Below are 13,585 nucleotides of genomic sequence, written 5' to 3'. Positions count from 1 at the left end.
AGAAGAGAGAGGGAGGGGGGGTTAGAGAGGGAGAAGAGTGAGATAACGAGGAGTAGAAGCGTCTTGTGACAAGAAGGCTGACCAACAGCCTCCAGGCTTCACCGCTCACTAAGTCATGGCCTCACTCACCTGTTTAATATTCCATATTTAAAGGCATACAAGTTACACCATACACAAGATGGTTCGCCAGCGGTCTTCATCCCTTGCTAAACCTTACCCAACCTAACCTTACTTTACCCAACCCAACCCAACCTAACCTTACCCAACCCAACTTAAACATTACTTAATAACCCAACTGTGTGTATAGTGCAGTTTGTATGCCTTTAAATATGGAATATTTAACCTTACTTAACCCAACCTGACCTAACCTTACCTAACCCAACCTAACCTTACCTCACCAACTTAACATAACCTTAACTAACCTAACCTCCTTTAACCCAACCTAACCTAATAAAGCCTTACCTTACCTAACCTAACCCAACCTAACCTTACCTAACCTAACCCGACCTAACCTTACCTTACCTAACCCAACTTAACATAGCCTTAACTAACATAACCTCACTTAACTCATCGCATTTGAATTAACTTAATTAACAGTTCCAAAATAGAGTAAATGTGAACTTTCCACCAATTATTGACATCTGGACAAGGAGAGCCAAGGAGTCAGTGGAAGAGAGGTCAGCCATTGTTGACCGAGTCGCAGGAGCGAGTTCAGCTCCTATAATTCTCCTTTCGACGATGTGTTATAGAGATCAAATTAGTGCTTCTTCCATCAACACCACACAGTCAACTACTAAACAAGGGAAGTGTCTTTCCGAAATCTTATTTAGTCTTCTCCAGACGGAAATGTCAAGTAGATAGGGTTAATTCCGGTTACCACGCATGACAAGTGACATCACCCAGGTAACTATTCCTTGGTCCTTATCATATATAATATACAAATGTTTCCTCTGATATATCTGTCATATATAGGATTCCGGCTTTATTGCAAGTGTCCTTTTAACAGGTGTAGAAGAGGAAGCAGTACAATTGCTTGGTACACCAGTACATGGTGGATGTTAACTAGCTTCAACTACGAAGATTATTTGGTGTCATCATCCTTGTTTATACCTGGTGAACTAAGCTTCTTAGACAATAAGCTAAGACCTAAATTATCATTCCTAATATATGTAGTTTAATACTGTAGTTTGATTGGCTGCATATATATAAATTTAATATAAAACCCCCCCTAATGAGTCGATTTGTGAGAATATTGCAGAAATACAGTTTGCTAAACAACATACAAATTGCTATCGAAATAAACAAGTATAAATTCTATTTAAATTCATATAAATTAAATAAATATAAATCTCACGAGTCGGTTCCCAACATATGCTTTCGGTCCCCAACAACGGAAATTTTTGTTATACTTGTCAGAGGGCCTCAAGACTAACAACATCACAAACCAGACAAGACAAGGCTGAGCTTCTAGATACCATTAAATTACTGGAGAAACTGAACAATATTTCTCCAGACCGGTTGGACAAAAAAGGTCTGATGTAACACCCACCAGGAGTAACAGCTTCAAGCTCAACAAGCCACAGTCTAGGACATGACACAGACGCCTGACAGCTGGGTGGACAGCACTTCGGATTCGTAGTCCTGAGGTTCCGGGTTCGATCCCCGGTGGAGGCAGAGACAAATGGGCAAAATGTTTCTTTCACCTTGGTGCCCCTGTTACCTAGCGGTAAATAGGTACCTGTGAGTTAGACAGCTGCTACGGGCTGCTCCCGGGGGTGTGTGTAACAAAAAGAGGCCTGGTTGAGGACCGGGCCGCGGGAACGCTAAGCCCCGAAATCATCTTATGATACCCCATAGGCTTTTAAACCCATGAAACCCCCTACCCGTCGAAGCCTTAAATGCAAAGAAGGATTAAAATCCAGATAGACAAAAATCCAAAGGAACAATAAGGGCAACTTTAACAAGCCGCCGGCTTTCTGTCCCAGTCGAGGCCACGACAGATGATGGCCCTCAGATAAATTCAAGTAAATTAAATTTTCAATGCAGATCATATAGGCCTACAATGAGAAGCGAAATAATAATAATAATGATAATTTATATTATTACTGTTATATTATTACTATATTATTACTATTATATAATAATATATTATTATTATATTCTTAATAATAATATATATTATTTTATATTATATATACTGGCCGAAACGCTGCGCGTACTAGTGGCTTTACAAGAGTGTAAATACTGTACTATTCAATGTATTCTCACAAACCCAATGTACCTTCTTGTATATATATATAAATAAACTAAATAAAATAAATAAATTCTTAACTACCACTAGTGCCCTAAAAAGCATGAAGTAGATGTTCAATTAATATTGCTAATTTAAAATACATAAAAGTAATCTTAAGCAACTGAGTTAACTGTGTGTTAATGTACTCAAAATTACACACAACAGTAAGCCTACAAAATGATCTTATGTAAGATCATTTGATCTTACATAAGATACATATGATCCTGGGGCATAGATCATAAGATATGATCTATGCCCCTGTTACCTAGCAGTAAAATAGGTACCTGGGTGTTAATCAGCTGTCACGGGCTGCTTCCTGGGGGTGGAGGCCTGGTCGAGGACCGGGCCGCGGGGACACTAAAGCCCCGAAATAATCTTAAGATAACCTCAAGATCTAAATTTTTTTTACAAATTACACAAGTGTATGGTACAACTGGAGTAAATCTTTGTGGTATATATGTAAACTTTAATATTTATTAACATTGACGACTTGAAAAAAATTAAGTTACATTAACATTATTTACACACATCATTGTACTATTTGCAATTAGTTAAATATGCAGGCCCCGTGGCGCAGTGGTAAGACATTCGCCCGGCACTTCGCGAGCGCTTTGGCCTGGGTTCGTATCCAAACCGGGGAGGATTGACCGGGCACCAATCCTTAACTGTAGCCTCTGTTCACCCAGCAGTGAATTTGGTAAACGATTTGGCGGGTCGTATTCCAGGGAACATAGGATTAAGGACTTGCCTGAAAGGCTATGCGTGCTAGTGGCTGTGCAAGAATGTATGAACTCTTGTATAAATAAATAAATAAATAAATAAATAAATAAATAAATAAATAAATAAATAAAACATTATTTTACTAAGACTTTCTTCATTGTTTATATTAGTTTATCATAATGCTTTATAACATTCATTTTCTATCAAAATTATATGAAAGAAAACGAAATAACTTCCCAAGAGTCGCAAAAATATATTCTAACAGAAAAGTGTGGAATAAATAAGATTAATTCATAGTGTCGGAGGCCAGGCAGTCATTTAATATATAGAAAAATATACATTTGTTATTATTGACACACTTAGGTACACCTGCATCTATGCCGCTGCCCTAGACTATATGAAGGGGAGTACACTGTGTCAAAAAAGCTAGCTACGTGATGCTAAAAATCCCCATCACACAGGATGGTTAGTCATACAGAGGCATGTGAGTAGTAGTCTACACTGGCAGACTCTAGGTTCAATATTTATTTTATTTATTTATATTCAAGAATGTACATTTGGTTTATGAAATTACAGAGACTTCATGTTTTCCATTCTGTAAAGCCACTAGCACGCATAGCATGAAGATATCTTCAAGAACACGAGAGTGAATAAAGTAATTGCAAAGCTCTAGGTACCTCATGCCAACTGTTCTGAAAGGTCTAATAACTGGGCATTCGGTGATGTAGTGTGGGAGATCATGCCGTAGTTCCTGCTCACAGAGTTTGCACCTGGAGTGCTCAGGATTGGGAGTTCCGTCACCTGTAGCCACCTGCCACAGTCACCTGTAGCCACCTGCCACAGTCACCTGTAGCCACCTGCCACAGTCACCTGTAGACACCTGCCACAGGTAACGGTAACCCAACCTGATCCTGGCAACCACTGTGTCGCACAGTCTAGTGGACGTTATGTCCTGTCCATAGATATAGGTTTCAGATCTGAACAAATCATAGCTTTTTATACTGGTGCTTTCAGGTCTAAGCTAACGCCTGGGTATCTATTCACTGCTTGGTGAACAGATGCACTAGGTGACAGGAAACACCCTCCCAACCATTTCTCTCGCTCCCGAAATTCGAACCCGGAATTCCACATTGAGACCCGGGAACGAACCCGACTGTACTACTAAAATATCCATACCTCTCATAGAGGTACATTCAGGATACAGAATATTATCCCGGGATGGCGAGACAGTTGGGCGCGTCTCCCGGTGCCTCTAGTCACCCAGCAGTAATTGGGAACTTGGTTGTTAGTCGATCGTTGTGGGTAGTTTTCTGAGGAATGGTCAAAAACCGTTCATATTCCAGACAACTTGGAATTTCCCACAACTAAAAACCTGCAATCCACTACTGTAGAGGGATTTGGGCCGGGTTCGAGTCCTAGATAGGGAGAATGGACTGGGTCCCATTAAGGAATATGGTCTAAGTAGTGCTGGAGACTTTCTCGTAAACTAACTGGCGGGTGGTGGTCCAGAGGTAACTAGCAGGTAAGGCTTAAGATGAGCTATGAACTATGTCACCTCCAGGCCAGCTAACAAGGATCACAAGTTGTCCTCTGAACCAACCTCTGTGAACAAAACAAAATAATACAATCCTGGCCAAAGGAGAATTAACATCTAGAGTCACCACAGTAGAGGTGAACATAGAGGTGAACACTATATATACCCTGTAATAATGGGGGACATACAATAGTGCAACAGCCTGAAACATAACACACACAAATCACAATCACAATGCATCAAATGAACAAATCCACAAGGGCCGAGACGAGGATTCGAACCTACGTCCGCGAGGATCCCAACAGCGTCTGGGATGCTCTCGGACGTAGGTTCGAATCCTCGTCACGGCCCTTGTGGATTTGTTCATCCTGAAACATTTTGAATTCAGCTTAAGACACGAGCAGTACTGAACACGAGACTGCCTGCCGCTCTGACACACACCGGAGTGCCTCTTAGCAACGACAAACCCATTAGGATTTCATCTTAGATTCAACAGAGCAGAAGAAGTTGTTAAACGTTCTTAAAAAAGCTGGACCACCACCATGCTGGACCATGCTGGTGGTCCAGCATGTGCTGGGACACGTGTCATTGAGATCTGAGTGGTGATGACCTTTGACAAGCCGCCAGCTTCCTTTCCTCGTCTAGTCCACTAAAGAGAGAGAGTGGCCCTCAGGTAAATTCAGGTAAATGATTAGAATTTCCCCATGCGCTGACGTTCCTTGAACCAGTAGAGAGGTTCAGGCTTTCTTGATGGAAGTTTTACACAGTCGAAGTTTCTTTGACGCGTCGAGTAGGCTTATCTTGAGATTATCTTCAGATGATTTCGAAGCTTAGCGTCCCCGCGGCCCGGTCCTCGACCAAAAAGGATAATATTACTGTCTTGAAGATGAAGATGATCGCAATTCTGGATAAAACCCCAGCAGAGCACAGGGAATCACTTCTAACAACCTGCACAGAAATCTCCAATGTTTTCAAACAAATTGTCAAGGACACCCAGGAAGAACCAGAATTGGAGCTACATCTCAGCGCGTCGGGGCCGGATGTTATGCTGGGGCCGGACGCGACGTTCGGGTCGAGTGCGGTGTCGGCGCCTGAACCGGGCGCAATATTGGCGCCAGGGATTTTGAGACAAACAAAACAAGGACCCAAAACCTGCCGGTATTATAAATGGGGTATCTGTAAGCATGGGATATCGGGGAGAACAAATGGACTTTGTAAATATGATCATCCTAGAAAGTGCAGGACCCTTCTTAGTACAGGTAAATGTACCAAAAGCTGTGATCTCTCTCACCCAGAACTGTGCAAGAACTCGTTAAATAAGAATGAATGTTTCAACACAGAATGTCCAGCTTTTCACATAAAAGGTACCAAGTGAATAAGACAGACATACCATCTCGATGAAAGCAGCCACAACACTATTTACCAGGATGATTTTTTAGCAAGAGGAGGAGGAGAAGAATGGCTAAAAATGTCCAGACTCTACCATCAACTCGGTCAAATGCTAGAGAGGACGCAAACACAGTGGCCTCCTTACCAGAGCCTCAGATATTAACGCCAAGTAAAGCATCCAGCACTTTCACAAACATTACATCATTTTTATTTGCCAACATTCAGGGTATAAAAACACGCAAATGTAACAAAGTGCACTTCATAGATGGCCTCTTACATGAGGCAAATGCAGTGTTTGCTGCCCCAACGGAAACACACCAAGGACTACCATGATGGTGAAATATGGATTTCGGAGTACAATCTTTTCAGATGTGACAGGAAACACCGGCTACAGGGCGAGGTCAGCCTCTATATCAAGGACACGCTCATCTGTACTGAGCTGCTAAACACCACAAATGATATGGTGGAAGTGCTAATAATCAAAATGGAGATCTGAAATGTAGTTATTGTCCTTGTATATAAGTCACCGGAGGCAAATCATCAGCAGTTTAAAGACCAACTAATGAAAATAGAGCACTCCTTAGAAAACCTCACAAACCCAGCCCCAAACATCATCCTGCTTGGAGACTTCAACCTACGGTACCTGAAATGGAAGACCATAGCTGATACGGTTGTATCAGAGAGAATTCCAGGAAGAAGCCTAAATGAGCAGGCACATGCAAATGACCTGCTACGGATGTGCGACAGGTTTGCCTTAAACCAGGAAATAGTAGAACCAACTAGGAAGGAGAACACGCTGGACCTCATTTTCACTAATAATGATGAATTGATCCGGAACATAATGATTACAAATACCTGTTACTCAGATCACAACTTAATTGAAGTTCTGACTAGCATGGGGAATAGACCTTCAAAACCAGTCCAGATTCCCGGTGGAGGAGATTTCAGCAAATTCAACTTCATTTATTTGTTCCCAGATAAACTGGGAACAAATAAACCAAGACTTCACAGAAATAAACTGGGAAGAACAGCTAGAAAATGCAAACCTGAACCAGTGCCTGGAAAAAATAAGCTCAGTAGCACTAGAAATATGTTCAAACCGCATACCCCTAAGAAAAAAAGAGAAAGAGATGCAGATTGGAACGGGAACGTCGTTCCCTCTATAGACGAAGAAAACGAATCGTGGAACAACTTGAGAGTCGCACCCTATCTCAAGAACGGCGAAGAAGGTTACGTAGAGAAATAGAAACAATTGAACTAAAGCTACAAGAATCATACAAAACCCAGGAGAGGCAAAGAGAGCAAAAGGCCATCAGTGAAATAGAGAAATCCGAAATATTTCTTCTCCTATGCAAAATCAAGATCAAAATCCACATCTAGTATTGGGCCCCTGCGAAAGGGAGATGGAACTTTCACTGATGACACCAAAGAAATGAGCGAGTTACTGAGGAAGCAGTACGACTCTGTTTTCAGCGAGTCACTGAACACACTGAAGATTGATAACCCAAATGAATTTTTCATGGATATGATACCACCATCAAATCTTATATCAAATGTCACCCTATCCCCACTGGATTTTGAAGAAGCCATAGACAGTATGCCTATGCACTCTGCACCAGGCCCTGACTCTTGGAACTCTATATTCATCAAGAACTGTAAAAAACCGCTATCGCAGGCCCTCCACATTCTTGGAGACAAAGCCTAGATACTGGCGTTATCCCTGACATATTAAAAAGAGCAGAGATAGCACCGCTCCATAAAGGAGGAAATAAGGCAGAGGCAAAAAATTACAGACCGATAGCACTAACATCGCACATCATAAAAATCTTTGAGAGAGTGCTAAGAAGTAAGATCACAAAATACATGGAATCACAGCAACTCCATAACCCCGGACAACATGGTTTCAGAACAGGGCGCTCTTGCCTGTCGCAGTTGCTGGACCACTATGATATGGCATTAGATGCCATGGAAGACAAACAAAACGTTGATGTAATTTCCACAGATTTCGCAAAAGCCTTTGATAAATGTGACCATGGTGTTATTGCACATAAAATGCGTTCAAAAGGAATTACCGGAAAAATAGGCAGATGGATCTACAATTTCCTTACTAATAGAGAACCCAATGTGTAATAGTCAACAAAATAAAATCCAGCCCATTAACCGTGAAGAGATCAGTCCCCCAGGATACTGTGCTTGCTCCAGTACTTTTTCTCATCCTCATATCGGACATAGACAAGAACACAACCTATAGCACTGTATCATCCTTTGCAGATGACACTAGGATCTTCATGAGAGTAGGCAACATAGAGGACACGGCAAACCTCCAATCAGATGTAGATCAGGTCTTTCTATGGGCTACAGAAAATAATATGGTGTTTAACGAAGATAAGTTTCAGCTCATTCGCTACGGAAAAAAAATGAAAATATAAAAACGGAAACCCCGTACAAAACTCAGGCAAATCATAACATTGAACGGAAAGGCAATGTAAAAGATTTGGGTGTACTCATGTCGGAAGACCTAACCTTTAAAGAACACAATAAAGTAGCCGTCACAACTGCAAGAAAAATGACAGGTTGGATAACAAGAACCTTTCACACTAGAGATGCTATTCCGGTGATGATACTTTTCAAGACGCTAGTGCTCTCTAGAGTGGAGTACTGCTGCACAATGACAGCCCCTTTCAAAGCTGGAGAAATTGCTGACCTGGAGAGCGTGCGAAGATCCTTTACTGCTAGAATCCACTCAGTAAAACATCTAAACTATTGAGACCGACTAAAGAGCCTAAACCTGTATTCTCTTGAGCGCAGGCGGGAGAGATACATAATAATTTACACATGGAAATTAGAGGGGCTGGTCCCAAACCTGCACACAGAAATAACAGCACATGAGACCAGAAAGCATGGTAGGATGTGCAGAATACTCCCGTTGAAGAGCAGAAGTGCAACAGGTATTCAGAGAGAACTCTATCAACATCAGAGGTCCGAGACTGTTCAACACGCTTCCACTACACATAAGGGGCATAACTGGCCGACCCCTCACAGTGTTCAAGAGAGAGCTTGACAAACATCACCAAAGGATACCTGATCAACCAGGCTGTAATTCATACGTCAAGCTGCGAGCAGCCGCGTCCAACAGCCTGGTTGACCAGTCCAGCAACGAGGAGGCCTGGTCGACGACCGGGCCGCGGGGTCGCTGAGCCCCGGAATCACCTTAAGGTAACCTCAAGATAAAGTAAGGTAGGCCTCCTATTTGTTACACACACCTCTGGAAGCAGCCCGTAGCCGCTGTCTAACTCCCAGGTACCTATTTACTACTAGGTAACAGAGGCATCAGGGTGAAAGAAACTATGCCCATTTGTTTCCTCCTCCACCGGGGATCGAACCCGGAACCTCAGGACTACGAATCCGAAGCGCGGCTTTGGTGAAGACTGTTTCCTGTGTGGTGAACATGCTCCTCACATACAATAAGATGGTGAGTGGTGAAGATTGATCACGGGAGACATCTCCCGTCACGCAGGGTGCAGTCGCACCTCCACAGACCTCCAGTATCATCTATTGATACTGGAAGTGGCTCAAAAGGGCCACCACTTACGGGCTATTCATGCCCAAGCCACCTTTTGGGTGGCTTAATCTTCTCTCTCTCTCTCTCTGAAGATTGTTTTTTTTTTACGGGCTCACCATAGCCCGTGCTACATGGACACTTCGTCCTGAGTAGCTAAATCTGAAACAACAACAACATGGTGAAGATTAAGCTACCACAAGAGGTGGCACGGGCATGAATATCCCGTAGCTAAGATGGTGTTGGATATTTGTTTATATAATATCCTGTGCGGGATTTACGTCTGACGGGAGACATCTCCCGTCACGCAGGGCGCAGCCGCACCTCCACAGATCTCCAGTATCAGCTCTTGATACTGGTAATGGCTCAAAAGGGCCACCACTTACGGGCTATTCATGCCCGTGCCACCTTTTGGGTGGCTTAATCTTCATCAATCATCAGTTACGTGTGACAGCTGGCCTACCATTGTGGTCTTGTGAAGGTGACAGGTCGCTTCGTATATGGAATGTTTTACAACCGATTTTTTTCGTCTTGTTAAAGATTCGCTACTTGGAACAAAGTTCCAAGTAGCACGGGCTATGGTGAGCCCGTAGCTAGCTATGTTTTCGTCGTTTATAAAGCTGCCTAAACCAGCCTGGACGTAACCTAAACCAGCCTGGACGTAACCTAAACCAGCCTGGACGTAACCTAAACCAGCCTGGACGTAACCTAAACCAGCCTGGACGTAACCCAAAAGTTACCATAACCCGATCCATCATAACGATACCAGTCCATCCGCCTGTTGTGGTAGTACTTATAACGGTGAGCACCATAGTATATATATCGACATACAATGTAATTAGAAAGTAGAAATCTAAACTATTGAGTTGGACAAACCGGAAAACTATTGTTTACTTGTGTTTGACAAACTAAACTAACCTCCATAGGCCTAATACACAATATCTGAGGCCTAATATAGTACACATATGTACTATACTTGGTCTAGGAATATTTAAGTTCGTGTTTTATCTTTATGTATTTTATAACAATTCCTTACTAGTCAGTATACCACTATCTAAACGCTAAGAATGTACGAATTCGTGACTATTGACGAACGTCACAATAGGTACTGTCTAAACAGGAGGACGGGCCGAGCTTTATACTACAATGATTTACATCCTCGGGTCACAACCAAAGGGACCCGGGTTCAATTCCCGAGCAGGACAGTACCGGTTGATCAAGATTGAGATTTTTTTTAACCTGATGCCTCTGTTCATCTAGCAGTTAACTAAGTACCCTAAGGAGTTAGACAACTGTTGTGGGTTGCGTCCTGCGAAGGCTGAGTAGTTGACAGGCTTCCTGTCCCCAACAACGGGAATTAAAATATAAACTCCCCTGTTGACCATTTGACAGGACCCACTTATAAGGGGAGGTTATAACTTATATACCAGCCACTTATACCCAGTCACTTATAAGAGGACCCACTTATAAGGGGAGCCACTTATAAGGTGAGCCACTTATAAGGGGAGCCACTTATAAGGGGAGCCACTTATAAGGGGAGCCGCTTATAAAGGGAGGTTATAACTTTTATACCAGCCACTTATACCCAGTCACTTATAAGAGGACCCACTTATAAGGGGAGCCACTTACAAGGAGGCTGAGAAAGGTGTTTGATCACAGAGATACATCGTCTTTAACCCTCTTGTACCGCTTCAAGTTGAGAGCCTCCATACTGTACCCGGGACGTAACTCTGCGGCTTGTTCCACCCATTTGGTGGTGGGCCCAAGGCCTATACCAACCTCTGGAGGGGTCCTGCAACCTGTCCTCTTAAAAAGAACGTCGCTTTAGGCCGTTTGCCCGTATGGCCGAATATGGACGTAATTTGAAAATGTAAAAAAAAAGAAAATAAATTTGGGATTTTTTTTTTCAACAGCAGTAAGTTAAGGGTCTTCTGATAGGTTAGGTGGGTAGGAAATTGTCATAAAGTTTCAAACTGGTATGAAAAACGTTAATGGAAAGTTGCCTTTTCTAAGCTTGCCGAGTAAGCCGGACGACTCAAACAGAAAACGGAACAGTACGTCACTTTTTGTGAGTCGATTTCATTTTAAATTACGTCCAAATTTGGCCATAGTGCGCATACCAGCCAAAAGTGACGTTATTTTTAAGAGGACGGGTTGTTAAGGCCGCTGCAATAGCTTACTGACCAGCCAGAAGGTATACTGTGGTACTGAACATAGTACATGACTAAAGTATACCCTCAGTATACATACAGCGAGAAGCGGGTTATACACCTCTCAGTGTATTCACATCTCCCAGTGTATATATGCTATGCGCAAATATTATATCTCTACATAATGATTATTTTAAGAGATGAAATATATACGTATACAAAAAATTTACTCATTTTCCGGCGATAAATGTTATAAAATTTCATAGATTTGAACTATTAAATTTGTTTAATTTTGTAAACATTCAGAAAAATGTTGGAAAATGGAAAATCCAAAATTTACGATCAGTTTTTCTTGAGGTTAGAAAACCTTAGTCGCTATTTGCTGTTTTATTTGTATATAAACACGAGCTGAAAGGATTTCGATAGCCTTAAATACGGTGAGTGAAGCGTATCGTGAGTTGTGGTGGAGTATCTGGCATCACACGTCACTAGATATCAATGTTATCTTACACCTGTGTGTTCCACTACTCATCTTAGCATTTGTTGAGAGTTTATAGTCTTGTATACTGTCAATGGTACGTTCCTCTCCCTCGCTCCCTCCCTTCCTCGTTCGTTCGTTCGTTCGTTCGTTCGTTCGTTCGTTCGTTCGTTCGTTCGTTCGTTCGTTCGTTCGTTCGTTCGTTCGTTCGTTCGTTCGTTCGTTCGTTCGTTCGTTCGTTCCCTCCCTCCCTCCCTCCCTCCCTCCCTCCCTCCCTCCCTCCCTCCCTCCCTCCCTCCCTCCCTCCCTCCCTCCCTCTCTCGCTCCCTCCCTCTCTCTCTCTCTCGCTCCCTCCCTCCCTCCCTCTCTCGCTCCCTCCCTCCCTCCCTCTCTCGCTCTCTCGCTCCCTCCCTCCCTCCCTCTCTCGCTCTCTCGCTCCCTCCCTCCCTCCCTCTCTCGCTCCCTCCCTCCCTCCCTCTCTCGCTCCCTCTCTCGAAAACATTACCATGTCGAATTATTAAGGATAGAATTGAGGGCACCAAAAAACTATAGACTAAAAACTAAAAATATTGAATATCAACGTGCACAGGTTGTTCAGATTGATGTCATTGTTGCAAGGTTGAGAAGGGTCCATGTTAGGAGACATTAGTTTCGTTCATCTATTATGCACCCCATACCCACCACCCCATTAGGTTGCTGAGGCACATAATGGGCTCAGGGACACGACCCAAAAATTCAGTGTAGTAAGCAAGTTACAGTCTTGATAAAGCTGGTTACACGGGTCAATGTATATGAGTATTACATCAACAATGGGTTCGAGAGCGATTACAGTCTCTAGGGTGATTAGCGTACATATTAGGCGAGTTTCATAAGTGATTTGCCTGTTGGGCAACCCCCTCCCCCCCTCAGTACCCAGGCGATGTTGTGTCCTAGCTCCCGGACCCTCTGGCTACGACCCTCCCTGAAACCAAAATATTTTATAAACCAATTATATAAAATATGCAATTATTAAAACAAAATTATGTTATCAAAATGCCATCGTTCCCTCGGAAATTTGGTGATGGAGGAAAATATATCGACAAGAAATTTTGTGATAGGACTTGTGTAAACTGTTTAGAGTGATTTACGTGTGAGTGTGTGCACAGGTGAGTGATTTACGTGTGAGTGTGTGCACAGGTGAGTGATTTGAGTGTGTGAGTGTGCACAGTTGAGTGATTTACGTGTACGAGTGTGCATAGTTGAGTGATTTACGTGTGCGAGTGTGCACAGGTGAGTGATTTACGTGTGCGAGTGTGCATAGTTGAGTGATTTACGTGTACGAGTGTGCATAGTTGAATGATTTACGTGTGCGAGTGTGCACAGGTGAGTGATTTACGTGTGCGAGTGTGCACAGTTGAGTGATTTACGTGTGTGCGCGCACAGCTGAGTGATTTACGTGTGTGAGTATGCACAGTTGAGTGAT

Source organism: Procambarus clarkii, chromosome 45, assembly GCF_040958095.1.
Source record: "Procambarus clarkii isolate CNS0578487 chromosome 45, FALCON_Pclarkii_2.0, whole genome shotgun sequence".
Taxonomy (NCBI): domain Eukaryota; kingdom Metazoa; phylum Arthropoda; class Malacostraca; order Decapoda; family Cambaridae; genus Procambarus; species Procambarus clarkii.
The sequence above is the reverse complement of the archived record's forward strand: the minus strand, read 5'-3'. Positions refer to the sequence as shown.